Below are 14387 nucleotides of genomic sequence, written 5' to 3' on the forward strand. Positions count from 1 at the left end.
GTACATTTAACATATATATACTAATTATACACAAACACCATATAAAATTAGTATACCAATAGGAGCAGGGGAGAGTGACTAGTGAGCTCCTAGTTTAGATATGATCGTAAGACTCCTTTCTAAAGGGATTGCACTTCAGCAGATACTTCAATGATATTAATGTCATGTGTTTTAAACTTAAGTATTAGACATTTTATAGCTATAGGGTACTCATATTTTGATGTGTTCCAACCCAGGTTATTTAATTTGATCTCTTAATACCATTAACTAATGCCACAAGGCACTCTTTTGAAAAACAGGTGTTAACACATAAGAGAAAGGATCCCTTCTAGTGCTAACGTATAGGAACAATGATTAGATTATCTTTAATGTACTCTGAGATCACATTTCATTACATGTACCAGGCCATTTGTATACTTTTATGATTAAAGTATTAAAAGATAATATGCAAGTCTCTTTCTGTTGTAAGTACCTAAAATGTAGTTTTAAAATAAAATGTTTAAAATGAAATAAAAAGTTTAATGTTTTAAATGTAGTTTTTTCTATGTGTAATGCCTCAATATTTCAAGAACCCAAAACTCAGTGCTCTTTTGCTTTATCTAGCAGTTTATTCATAGACTTGCCTGACACTTCGGAGTTAAAATGAGCTGGTAGTTTCATTCTCAATATCTGGTTGCCTTCAGCATCTTGTTTCTGAAGAAATTCGATCAACTGAAATAAGATAAGTTTTTAATAAGAAGCATCGCAAGACCTTTCATTGGTCCTAACCATTTTGACATCTATTTTCACTGGGAAAAGAAATGGAAGTCAGCTACTAGCACTAGCATTAGAGGCTGGGTTAACATTACCTGCAGGCTATCGTGTCCTGTTTCCATAGAAATGAAGTTTCGATTGTTGAAAATAGGAGACAGACTTTAAAACCAGCATGTCCTCTCAGTGAAAAAATTGTGTAGATGTGTGTTCACATTTCCAGACCAAAGAGGCTGAATAATTCCATGTGATGAGCTTTCCATTGTGATCTGAAAGTCTATGGGGGAAAGTAAAACTTTCATAAATTTTGATTAGAGGAGTATGGGCATATTAATCTAACAATGATATAAGATAGCCATAATGCTTCCTAAGAGGCCAGAAACATCAAAACTTTCTGTTTATCACATTTTGAAAGCTTTAATATACTTAGTCTGCAATTTATAATTTAGTCTCTTGAGAGATCACAGAAAGCTGACATTTTAAAATGAGTAGAAACATTTTCATCTCTTCAAGATTGAAGTCAAACATTGAATGTATATAGTCCTATTTGTTTGCTGATTTGACGGGTTGAAATCAGAGAATGCAATTGCAGTTTATTTGTATTGATATAAAGTTTAGTTCAGGAAACTGGACATTGTCCTCACTTTCATATATACTTGTATTTTGAAATACAATCTTATTGAAGTTTGTTATTAGTGGATCAGATCAAACATTTTTAATAGCCTATTGAGTATTGCAGAATGGGGCAAATAAAATATAAGTATCAAATTTTCAGATAACTAGCATGAATATAAGAACAATGGAGAGAATAATCTCATGTCCTATGTCTTTGACTATATACCATACTTTAAATTATTTATGTGAGATATAAAGTTGTAAATTTATTCATGTTTTTTCTTTTTTTCTTACATGAATGGGGGATTACTGGTTGAATGCTTTCTTGAGTTTTTAACAGAGAAAAAAAACATTTCCATAGCAGTGTTAGGTTTGAGCTAATACACACCTTTTTTCTTTTAAAAAACAGTAGCCCAATTACTGATTTTGATCATTGCTATGTGATATTTGCTGATAGTCTACATTTGTTATACTTGGAAATGATAGCAGTCATTAAGTCATGAATGTATAAAACATTTTTCATTAACATTTGGAACTACGAAAAGCAGGCTGAAAATAATGCAATCAAATTAATTCAAAATTAAAAAATTAATATCTAATTAAGTTTTCTATTCACACTTGCAACCAATTTTAAGTTGATTTAAAATAATTATGACTCCTATGTTTGGTTTTAAAAAAAAATTGAAAAAAAACAAGAAACAATTTACTTATCATTGAAGTTCCAATGTTAGGTCTCAAAATTTTATAATTTCGTAAGTTGTTACTTTAAATAGGAGAGGTGTGGTGATGTTAATAGAGGGAAAATCCATGCCCATATATAGCATTAATATCAGTGATATCTGATGATTGAGATTTCTTTGACCATTCCACTAGTAGGGATTTGATGACCATTTGATATTTCAATTTGCTTCATAGTGTTATCCTAATCCAAAATGATTGAACTTTCACAAGATCCAGCAAAACATTTTAAACCTGCAGTTCTAGGATAAAGAAGTGCTCAGTTATAGAGATGCATAGGTGACTAGCCTATGGTTATAATCTACATGACTCTCCTGTGTTTACAACTGGAGTTATCACAAAGAAATTTGTCACATGCACTCGTAGAAATACTAGAATATATTTCTTCAACATTTTGTCTTCATTACTGCTTCTGGATCCTTTCCAAATAGTTAGTGCTTATCAAGCTTGTACAATTTACTAAATGTACAGATGACCAAAACTGCCAAATGAGAGAGATAGGCAAAATCCAGGAGGAGAACTAGAAATAGGTCCTTACGTGACATATCTTTTTGTTATGCTTTATTAGATGAGTGTGAGCATTTTACCCAAATCCCTAAATGAGCTAATCTCCGCCTAGCTCATTAAAATTCTCTCCTGCCACTATTCTTCAGACATCCTAAAATTCCATAAAGTTTGAGCATATTCAAAACTATGTATTTAGAATACAGTTTGAGGGCCTGGCGCGGTGGCTCAAGCCTGTAATCCCAGCACTTTGGGAGGCCAAGACGGGTGGATCACGAGGTCAGGAGATCGAGACCATCCTGGCTAACACGGTGAAACCCATCTCTACTAAAAAATACAAAAAACTAGCCGGCCCAGGTGGCGGGCACCTGTAGTCCCAGCTACTCGAGAGGCTGAGGCAGGAGAATGGCGTAAACCTGGGAGGCGGAGCTTGCAGTGAGCTGAGATCCGGCCACTGCACTCCAGCCTGGGCGACAGAGTGAGACTCCGTCTCAAAAAAAAAAAAAAAAAAAAAAACAGTTTGATTAAGGCACTGTCCTTTTCTTAATGGCATTTATTTTCTAGGGGTGAGGTGGTCAAGAAACAAATGAAAACATAAATGACCAAATAAGATAATTTCAAATGATGATAAATACTAGTAAGAAAATAATTACAGAATTATTAAATAACCAGTTACTTGACTATGAATGGATTCTAAGGATGTGGGCTTTTCAAGGAGATGACCTATGAGTATAACTTGAATAATGAGAAAGAGGCAGCCTGGGACATGTGGAGAGATTCTAGGGAGAGAATGAAAGGAGAGAAAAATTTCCTCAGATTCTTAGGTTGCCACATCCAAAAGATAGAAAAAAAGACTCATGTGGCAGATGAACATGGGACTGGAGATTGTAGAAAGACAAAGGTCATGTAGATTTGGGTGTTTGATCCATGGATATCAGTACCAGCATTGAGGAGAGCTTGTTTTATTTCCCGCTCCAGAACTACAAAATTAAAATCCATAGGGGTGGTTCTGGAAATCCATGCTTTACCAAACTTTCCAGATTTTCATGCATCCTAAAGTGTGAATTAGCATGGGTATATGTATGATTTTGGGAATGATTACTTAGATGATGGTTGATTTTGGAATTTAGTGTAATTCAAGAGAGCTATCTTTGAAAAGAGGTTACAGCAAGGAATTTATGTGTCTTTAAAAATATTCTGGTTTCCGTAGGAAGGCACTATTGAAACAAGAGATACCAGGTTGAAGGCAATTACAGTAGTGTAACTGACAAATAATTTTGGCATGAACTAGATTGGAGTCATTGATTATAAAAAAAGTATTTTTTTCTGAAAAGATTGAAGGGCGAATTGGATGTTGGGTAAGAGGAAAATACTAGAAACCAAGCCTCTTTCAACAGCTGTAGTTGATTGGGTAATTTACCAAGATGGGAATAACTGAAAGATGAACAGCTATGATGGAGAGAAAAGAAGATAATTGAGTTCAGTCGTGGACCTGTTGAGTTTGAGATGTATCCAAGCTTATGTATCTGTATAGTATATTCCATATAGTATCCAGGATGCGGTTTCAATACTTACAAGTTATTAACAAAAACCCAAAAACCAACCTGATTTTCAAAAGGATAAAATATCTAAATAGACATTTCACTGAAGAATACATATGCATGGCAAAGACACAAAGGACACACACAAAAAGATGCTAAAAGTCCTTAGGTAAATGTAAATATAAACCAAAATGAAACAATAACCACCCACCACAAAGACTACACATTCTTCTTAGAATGGCAGTGCTAAGCTGAGGTGAGGATGTGGAGCAACTGGGACCCTCAGTTATTTTTAGTGTGTATGCAAACTTCTAAAGCGAAAGACTAAATTGTCTTCAAAGGAACAAAGGTGAGAATGACATCAGACTTCTGGTGAAGAATGCTAGAAGAATTTGAAATAAGTTATTTATTATTATGAGTCAAAAGTATTTAAACACAAAATTTTATCATATTTGGTCAAGTGGCTAATTAATATTCCAAATTTCAAATATAAAGACATTTGTTTACATACACAATAATTAAAAAAATCTAGTATACACAGTCTTTTTCTAAAAAAAGAAAATTACTGTTTGTATTTCAACAAAACGACAAAGAGGACTACAACAAAGAGAAAGGTAGCAGTATAAGAATAATTAAGCAGTAACCAAAACAGCATGGTACTGGTACCAAAACAGATATATAGACCAATGGAAGAGAAAGGAGACCTCTGAAATAACACCACACATCTACAACCATCTGCAGCACTATTTACAATAGCAAAGTAATGGAACCAACCTAAATGCCCATCAATGCTAGAAGGGATAAAGAAAATGTGGTAAATATACACTATGGAATACTATGCAGCCATAAAAAGGAATGAGATCATGTCCTTTTCAAGGACATGGATGAAGCTGGAAGCCATCATCCTCAGCAAACACAGGAACGGAAAACTCAATACTGCATGTTCTCAGTCATCAGTGGGAGTTGAACAATGAGAACACATGGACACAGGGAGAGGAACAACACACACCAGGGCCTATTAGGGGATGGGGGATGAAGGGAGGGAACTCTGAGGATGGGTCAATAGGTGCAGCAAACCACCATGGCACACGTATACCTATGTAACAAACCTGCACGTTCTGCACATGTATCCCAGAACTTAAAGTAAATTTTTTTTAAAAAAAAAGAATAATTCAGATCGGCAATGAGATGAAATCGTAGATGACAGGCATGCAACAGGCTACAATAAAAGTAGTCCAAATTATGTAATGAAGACCCCATGAGAATGTCCTAAGAAAGAAAATGAATAGTGTGATTTAAAACAAAAAAAGTTTGTTATTAATAAGAAGGCTGAATACAATGAGGGGTGGAATAAAGCAAGTACTTTTTTTTGTAGTATGATTAAAAGTAAATGAACAAGCTTGAGATCTGAAAATCAGAAAATCAGTTATGAGCGTGATCAGTGACATGAAACACTTTTCCTTGATAATAATAGATAAAAGGATAACTTAAATAGCAATTCCCATATGTTGGCCTTCCTATCTGTTCCATTTTTAAATAATGTACCTTTGAACAGCAAATACTTAATGACCATTGTTAAAAAAATTAACTTAGGCACCTTAATATTTTAGAGTGTAATTGAACAGATAACGATTCCTGAATCAGGCAGCTCCAAACCACAAATGGTTTGAACTCCACAAAAAGGATACAAGGGAAAAACTCTTACAGTGTGTGAGGAAGCAAGACAAAAATATATTTGGTTAAAGTGGAAAGTCCCTAGTGAGATAAGAGGTTAATTCATGGATTTTAATTGGTAAAATCTCTGGTTAGAATTTACTTGGCAGTTTCTGATTACTTAAGCTTGGGTTTTTTTTCCTAGGCTGTGACCATTCACAGTGAGTCGAGTTTTGCTTTGCTTACTGAGAAACTCAGGATGCTAGAGCTGCTCCATTCTAATGGCATTGCAATTAATTACTCTAACAACATAAAATAATATATTCTGTCTCATATGCTCAATCCCAGTACTGAATTCCACATAAGATAACACAAAAGAGCAGTGCTTTCAATATTTGAGTTAACGTATGGAGAAACTAGGAAGACAGTTATTGTTATAGAACAGAATGCAAATACTATAACAGAATAATAACATTGGGGATGAAGATGGCATTAAGGCTCTGCCAGAGAAGCAGAAGTTCACGCTCTTTCTCTCTTCATATGTATATACATACATTATGAACAAATTACAGTGTATTAAAGGGCTGACTAAGCAAGTCTGAAGTCCATAGGGCAGGCAGGCAAGCAAGAAGGGAAGACATACAGTGTCTGCAATCCTGAGTATCAGCAAAAGTATGAAGTCTCTCTAGTTCATCCTAGCAAGGCAAAGACTTGTATAGCCATATCATAAAGTAACCATGGGAGTATCATTGCATCATCTTTGCCATACTCTCTTTATTATAAATGAAACAGGTTTGTGAGATACTTTTAGAAAGTGAAACATCATGTTAAATATAGAGTCATTTGAAAATAAGATTCTTTTTACTCCATAAAGAGATGTCTTTATTTTGTAATCACTGGACTATATCTCTGCAGTTTAAAACAGAGAAAGGGATTGTTAAGTGATGGAAAATTCCAGAACAATTACTGATACTGAAAAATAAGCACCATAAAATTATAGAAATCTAATTTTGCTATTGGAAAGGCTCCTTAGCAGCTATTCACTCCTAATCAGCCTGAAGTTGTAATGAAGAGAATAATAAGCACCATTAGAATAATTCACTATTCATCAAGAATAATAAACCACTTAGAATAACAAGGCTGAAATAATAAGCCAATGCTTAAATCATGAAAAAGAAATAGGGGGAAAAAGGAGATTCTTAGAGGAGTTTGGCTTAATGCTGTCATGAGCTACTGAGCTCCTCTAATGTGTTGAATTGTTTATTAACCTATTCAGCATCCCACCACCTCTGTATCCTTCTCATTATCACTTGGTGTCATTTGTAGAACATCTATACCAGACTCATTTAGAGTGCTTGTTGAAACAGAGAGAGATCACACACACACACACACACACACACACACACACACACACAGAGAGAGAGAGAGAGAGAGAGACAGAGGAAGAGGGAGAGAGAGAAGAGAGGGAGGGAGGGAGAGAGAGAGAGAGAGAGAGAGAGAGAGAGAGAGAGAGAGAGAGAATTTGAGAGACCTTCCAAGGCTCCACCCTAACTGGGATGATTCTTCTTTATAAGTCTACTTACTATTCCACTTCCATGTCAGTTGCTTCTGCTGTCCTTTGCACCTATAATGGTGGGATTGATTTTTAATTTCAGCTGTCAAAAATCTGCCCATGATTCAAGGCCCAGATCAATAGCTATTTCCTTCTTTACTCATCTCAGATCCATTTCCTTACTTCCTTAGCCTCCCTGGTCCCAGTGAGAGTAGGATTCAGAGAATCTTAGAAACAAAAGATACCTTAAAGATTACTTAATCCAACTTCCTTGGTTTAAGACAAAGAAATATAGGAGAGAAAATACTAAGATTTTCCTTTAAAGAAAAATCTGCTTTCCAAACAGGTAATGATAAAGTTGCTCTTAACAAGGGAAAAAAATAGACATATATGAGAGTGGCTTATGTGACTACTACTTTTTTATAGACTTTCTTAAAAAAGATGTCACTTTAAATTAGAAATATACAGATATAAATATGTTATATTTGATTATTTTTATTGCTTATAAAACTGTATGAACCCTAGGGAGATGCTGAAAATAGAGGAGAGAATTGTAGGTATAGCCATAGCTATGGCATACTATGGTATAGTATTGCCATAGATTCTATGGATCAATGATGTGTTCCAGTTTGTGGACTCGCCCCTTTCAGCAGCTGTGTAAATCAGCTGACTACTCTGTGACCCTCTTTAGCTCTCTACATTATCATCTATCTATCACCTATCTATCATCGCTCTCTCTCTCTCTCTCTCTCTCCCCCCACCCCCATCATCTCTTTCAGTAATATCTGAAAAGGAAGTTGCATAAGTTAATGAGGTGATTTCAGTATTTTGAAAAATATGTTCTAAATGACTCTCTATAAATATGAAATATCCATAAAATTAGCCCCATCCTCCTCAAATATTTGAGTTTCTTTAAGTATACCACTCAGTGAATAATTTGGTAAAGAATTTTTACCTACTTGAAGTTATCCATGTTTGTATTCCTGAAGTAGCATATAATTTAGAATCCCCTTATGTGTTTATGTAATATTTAATAATGTATTACTTATATAATACTTGAGATCTGATGATACTTTATAAAGGAAATCTGTAGATAATTTTATCTAATAAAAAGCATGATGCTCTGGGAAGGAAGATGCTCTTTTAGTATCTTTCACAGGGCTCCAATATGGAGTAGAGAAGTATCAGATTATTTGGTCTTTGAATACAACTTTGATAGTAAATGCAAACAGGTTCTTTTGACAGACTTAATAAGTCAATCAGTACTAATTTCTATACAGTTTAAGACATAATAGACTGCACTGAAAAAAAAAGGTTAGTGAAGGAAGAAGATTTTTTAGTTATAAATTAGGAAAATATTTTCCATGTTTGAACCTGTTGCAGCCTAGTCTTTTTTCTTTTATTAATTTTTTCTCAACTTTCAGTTCAATTAATTTAAAGACCAGTCTTATTGCAAATTTTTATCCACTCTTGTTCTCTATTCTTGGTAACCTCATGCATGAATGTGTCAGAAAAAATGTGTTTCTAATAGTATTCTAGTGAGTGCATAGATTCCTGAAAAATGTGAAAAGCCCACCATAATGAAATGGAAAACATGTTGGCAAAGACTACAATTAGATATCAAGTAACAAATAATGTCATTATTACATGTTAGCATCTTATAGACCTAATAAAGAGAAACAAATATATTTTAATAGAAAACAGAGTGAGTTTTAATTTGTTCTCTACAATGTATGTTTTATTTTTTAAGAAATTAATTGGCTGAAGCCATGGTCAATTTTCCTGCAAAGGTGTGCTCATAGACAGTGTAAAAAATCTTCTCATTGTCCAGATCTAGTTTTAGCTAAATCAGTCATTCTCAGAATGAAAAACTGTGCACTGGATGATTTATTTTGGCTATCTCCAGATTTCTAAGTAGTGCTTTTCATCACTACTAGCTTATGTGAAAAATTAATAAGATAATATGGGAAAGTAAAATACTCAAAGGTTTGGGTGTATCTACAAATAGAGATAAGAATAATAGGTGATCACTTTCTCTTTCCCTTCTCTCCTCTCCGGCTTCTGGCTTCTGCTCTCCCCACTCCCCTTCCCTCCCCTCCCCTCCTCTTCCCTCTCCTTCCCTCCCCTCTCCTCCCCTTCCCTCCCCTCCCCCCCTTTCTGCCCCTCACCTTCCTTATACTCTGGGGATAATGTGTACTCTAAATACAGTCAGAATGAAATGGCAGCACTCCAAGGAATAGACACGAGATATCTGGCTAATCAGCACCTTGGGAATAGCAGAAGTTTGAGGGACAGTGACTACAAAACAGATTTCCTTTTGCAGACTTGGTTAGACCCAACTTCTCTGAGAAAGGTCTTGGCAATTTAAACATAAAGCTCTAAGGGGAAATAAGCTATATCTTTCTTGGGTGTGAACTTCACTGAAAGGAATATTAGAGTAGGACCTAGCCAGGTCAGTAGAAATCTGATACAAATGAAGGGGTAGGAAATCTTATATAGAGGAATTATATTTTGCAATGCAAGGAAGTATAAAGAAACCCCATTAAAATTGGGGTTTTGCATGTCTGCTACAAAGTACAGATGAGGTATTATCCAACTGGGAAGGATCTTGTATGTCAAGACTTTAGCCTTTATCCTGTAAGCAATAGTTAACATGTAAACACTGTTGAGGAAGAAATTACTGAGTCCAGAATTGAGGCGTTTTTGTTAGCTAGGCAGTTTCTTCAATTTCCTAGCAAGAAAAGATTGAAAAAAAATCATACTGGTGTCTATTACATGAAAACTATTTAATTTATTCTTCATGTTCTTTAGCTCATGCGATGTGCTTGGCATAGAATGCTGTAACTGTGGAAAAAGTTTGCAAGTGATCAGGTAATGAGTGGAAGTGTCAAATGCTGCCATGGGTGCAATGATAACACATAAGAGGGATATTTAAGTTAATCTTGTGGGACTTGAGAAGGCTTTTCAAAAAGGTTTTATTCTCTTTGACACCTCAGAATTGGCATTACTTGTTTTTTCTGGTCTAAATATGTAGAGTTTTTATCACACAGTGTTCATTTAATCACTCTCAACAACACCTACCCCTCTTAAAATTTTTTTCATACCTCAAATAAAATAAACTCCTGAAGACTTGCTATGGATAAATATATGCACATATGCACAGATAGTCCTTTCAGTTAAGATTTTTTTTTTTTTTTTTTTTTTTGAGACGGAGCTTCATTCTGTTGCCCAGGCTGGAGTGCAGTGGCACAATCTCGGCCTACTGCAACCTCCACCTTCTGGGTTCAAGCATTTCTCCTGCCTCAGCCTCTCAAGTAGCTGAAACTACAGGTATGTATGCCACCATGCCTGGCTAATTTTTTGTATTTTTAGTAGAGATGAGGTTTCACTGTGTTGCCCAGGCTGGTCTTGAACTCTCAAACTCAGGCAATCTGCCCGTCTGGCCTCCCAAAGTGCTAGGATTATAGGCATGAGCCACCGGGCTCAGCCTCTACTGCTTATTTTCATAAAACTGATTTTTTTAAAGTACCTCTTAGAGAACAGTATCTTAATAAGGTGCATTCTCATCTGAGTAGGCTACACCTTGCAACCAATTTTCTGTCCCTTGTATAGCATGCTTGTTTGTTCAAAATTTTGTGTAAAAAGAGAGACATTGCTTTTTGCCTTCTCTCCTTAAAAGGATTACTAAAAGTCATAGTATTATATTTTCCTCCTCCAGAATTAATTGTATTTTTAAAAACACACTATTTTATATTTAACTTACTGCCAGACTCTTCTTGATGGCCCAACATCAGGAACAATGCAACATCAGTAAGAATAGAAAAGCTGTAATACTTCTCTACCCAAGCAACACTGTTGAAATCATTTCTTCCCCCAGCTCACTCCTTTCTCTGTTGTTCAGTTAAGCATACCACCAAAAGAAAATGCCCAGAGTCTCTTCAAAAGAGCAGCAAACTATTGAAAAATCTCCAGAATCAGGGATAGAAGCTTTATGTTTATGTTCCTGTTTCTACAACATTGAGCCCAGCTGCCATCTTAGGTAATGGTAGCTGCTGTAGTGGCCAAAACGCAAGAGCCTGAGTAGACTTCTAAGTTTTGTGTAGCGCCAGTGAGAAGCAGAGGTGAGGAAACTCCATGGTGTCACCTTAGTCATCAATGGTTGTGAGGGAAATAAATTGGTTTGACAACATGTTTGTTTTTGTAACAAATGGAATTAACTTCAGAAGGTTCAAGTGAGGAGACTTTATGGAAGGAACTATTTACAGAAGCATGGGCAAGAGCAAACAAGGATGTTAAAATGTTAACATTCCTAAAATTGAGAGAACAAGTGGAGGAAATAGGATTTCCAGAGTCCAGAAAGTGACTCATGAAGGACAGGCTGCCTGGTGGGAGCTGTTGTCCTGAAGGATGGCAGCTACTGTAAAAAATTCAGGGCTGGAGCAGAGAAGAACTGCCCAGGGTCCTCTTTCCTATTCCATTCAAATCTACAGATGACTCTCTGTTTGCTAAGTCCATCAGGAAGCCAACTGGCAAAAGAGCGGAGAGAATACAATTTGCATTGTCACTCTCCCAAAGCACAATTGGGACAGAAAAATGGGAAGAAGTGGTTAAATGGAAAATAGCCATGTGATGGTTTATCTTAGGTGTCAACGTGACTGGCTCCAGGTGTGCCCAGATAACTGATTAAACATTATTTCTCTGGGTATTTCTGAAAGAGATTAGCATTTCAATTGGTAGACTAGGTAAAGCAGATTGCTTTCCCCATTGTGAGTAGACATCATCTCATCTGTTGAAGGCCTGAATGAAATGAGAAGGTGGAGAAACAGATAATTCCTCTTCTCTCTGTCTGATTGCTTAGGCTGGGATATCAGTCTTCTCCTGCCTTTAGGCTGGAATTATATACCATTGGCCTCCTGGTTCTCACATCTAGTTCTGGTTCTCTTGGATTAGAACTCACATCATCAGTCTTCCTAGTTTGTAGGCCTTCAGCCGTGAACTGGAACTACACCACTTGTTTTCCTGAGTCTCTGCCTTACAAACAGTAGACTTCAGCACTTCTCAGCCTCCACAATCATGTGAGCCAATTCCAGATAGATAGATAGATAGATAGATAGATAGATAGATAGATAGATAGATAGATAGATAGATAGATAAAGATAGATAGCTATATCTCCATCCTAATGGTTCTGTTTCTCTGGAGAACCCTGACTAACCCAAGCCAAGAAAACAGAAAGAGAATCCTCCCTGTGTGGCTTATAATGAGTAATATGGGAAAACAAAACAGAACAAAAATATCCTGGAAGGGACCAAATGTAGCTAATATACTGGGGTGAGTATTTTGTGATGGTGGCCACATTTATCTGAGAGGGCTGGTAAAGCCTGAGATGTTGTGGCTATTTAATAATTTTTGAGAATAATTACTTGTAACCCAAATGTTTACTGGGTGAATGACCTCTACCTCCATATAGGAAGAGCCTCAGTACCTCTGCCCTCCAAACGTAATAAAAATATCCTCATTTATTTTGGGGAGTCCCTAAAGATTCCCTATGTGTGAAAACTGTCAGTTCCGTTTGTACTGTGTGACTCTACTTGTCCAAGCCACTGTTTCATGAAATTCCCCTTGAAGAAGTTTCTCTGTTGCCACCACCTAGAATGAAAATGCTTATGTCAATGCCAAGGGTACTATGTATCCAGATGTTTATAAAATGTCTAACCCTTTTTGGGAATGGGAGGAAGTTAGGAAGTTAAAGTGAGTGATGGATTCTGTGCAGCAGTAGAATGGGAACAAAGGTGACTTGTTTATTCTTGTGGGATCTTGAGCAGCAAACTGTGTTCACAGATTCTCTCTAATGAGCTTAATAGCAAAGTAGTCTAAGGGCCTTTGACAGCCCATGCTTCTCTCAAGCCTGCTCTGTATTCTCCCCTCATCAGAATGTCGTTTCTTAGTTTTTATCTACAGAACACCGAGAAACTGTTGAATGTGTTTGTGTGTGTGTTGGAACATAGACATTGTCTTCACCAAAGGAAGACAAATCTCAATGTATAATTATTTAGGTAATCCTTGATAAAAAGACCCATAAAGAAAAGAACTGCAGGCCGGGCGCGGTGGCTCACACCTGTAATCCCAGCACTGTGGGAGGCCGAGGCGGGTGGATCACTAGGTCAGGAGATGGAAACCATCCTGGCTAACACGGTGAAACCCCATCTCTACTAAAAATACAAAAACAAAATTAGCTGGGGGTGGTGGCGGGCACCTATAGTCCCAGCTACTCAGGAGGCTAAGGCAGGAGAATGGCGTAAACCTGGGAGGTGGAGCTTGCAGTGAGCCGAAATTGCGCCATTGCACTCCAGCCTGGGCGACAGAGCAAGACTCTGTCTCAAAAACAAACAAACAAACAAAAAAACCCAATATCATTTTATGAGTATTATTTATATTTCAGTTGGCTCCTGATTCCATTTGGAAACCTAGTCTGACACCATCTGTAACCACATTTGCAACTTGTATGTAAGGAACTCCTTCTAAAAGGAAAGCAACAACTTTGATCTATTATACTATGGGCAACTCTTAATAATTTATAGTTACATGCTAACTGTGATATAAAATATCTGGAGAAGCCTCAGTTCTTGAGGTCTTACTTGAAAATCTGTGGAGAAAAAGTCATTTTTAAAAATGGTGTGCTGTATTTGTAATATCAGCTAGATTTATTTTATGTATCTATGAATCGTTATCCTGTTATGTCTCCAAACATGCAAACCCTTGGACCTGTTATAAGCAGGATAATTCCTAAAAAGATGACGTTAAGAATTCCTGACCCAAATTACTCATGGATTATTAATTCTCTTTAACTTACTTACTAATTATCATTTTAGTTATATTTGCTCCAATCTTTTGATGTTGGAGTTTTTCATTGTATTGAAAAAAAAGGATGAAAGTCAAAATGTCATTTAACTCTATGCATACCACACGTCTTGTGTTGAATGGCTCTTATTATTTTTAAAATGTAATAGAAAATTAAAAATCAAGTCCTTACACT

At 36.2% G+C, this 14387-nt stretch overlaps 1 long non-coding RNA gene across 1 annotated transcript in view; it reads right to left on the reverse strand.

Moving 5' to 3' along the window:
* Nucleotides 1-604: 604 nt before the first annotated feature.
* The window catches only part of LOC139364098 (uncharacterized), a 125772-nt gene continuing 111989 nt past the window's right edge, over nt 605-14387 (reverse strand). Inside the window, exons 3-4 of the long non-coding RNA XR_011625367.1 lie at nt 849-1027; nt 605-711 (exon numbers count right to left, since the gene is read on the reverse strand). This is a non-coding gene — a long non-coding RNA (uncharacterized lncRNA). The remainder of the gene's footprint in view (nt 712-848; nt 1028-14387) is intronic.

The sequence above is a fragment of the Macaca nemestrina genome, chromosome 7 (genome assembly GCF_043159975.1).
Source record: "Macaca nemestrina isolate mMacNem1 chromosome 7, mMacNem.hap1, whole genome shotgun sequence".
Classification (NCBI taxonomy): Eukaryota; Metazoa; Chordata; class Mammalia; order Primates; family Cercopithecidae; genus Macaca; species Macaca nemestrina.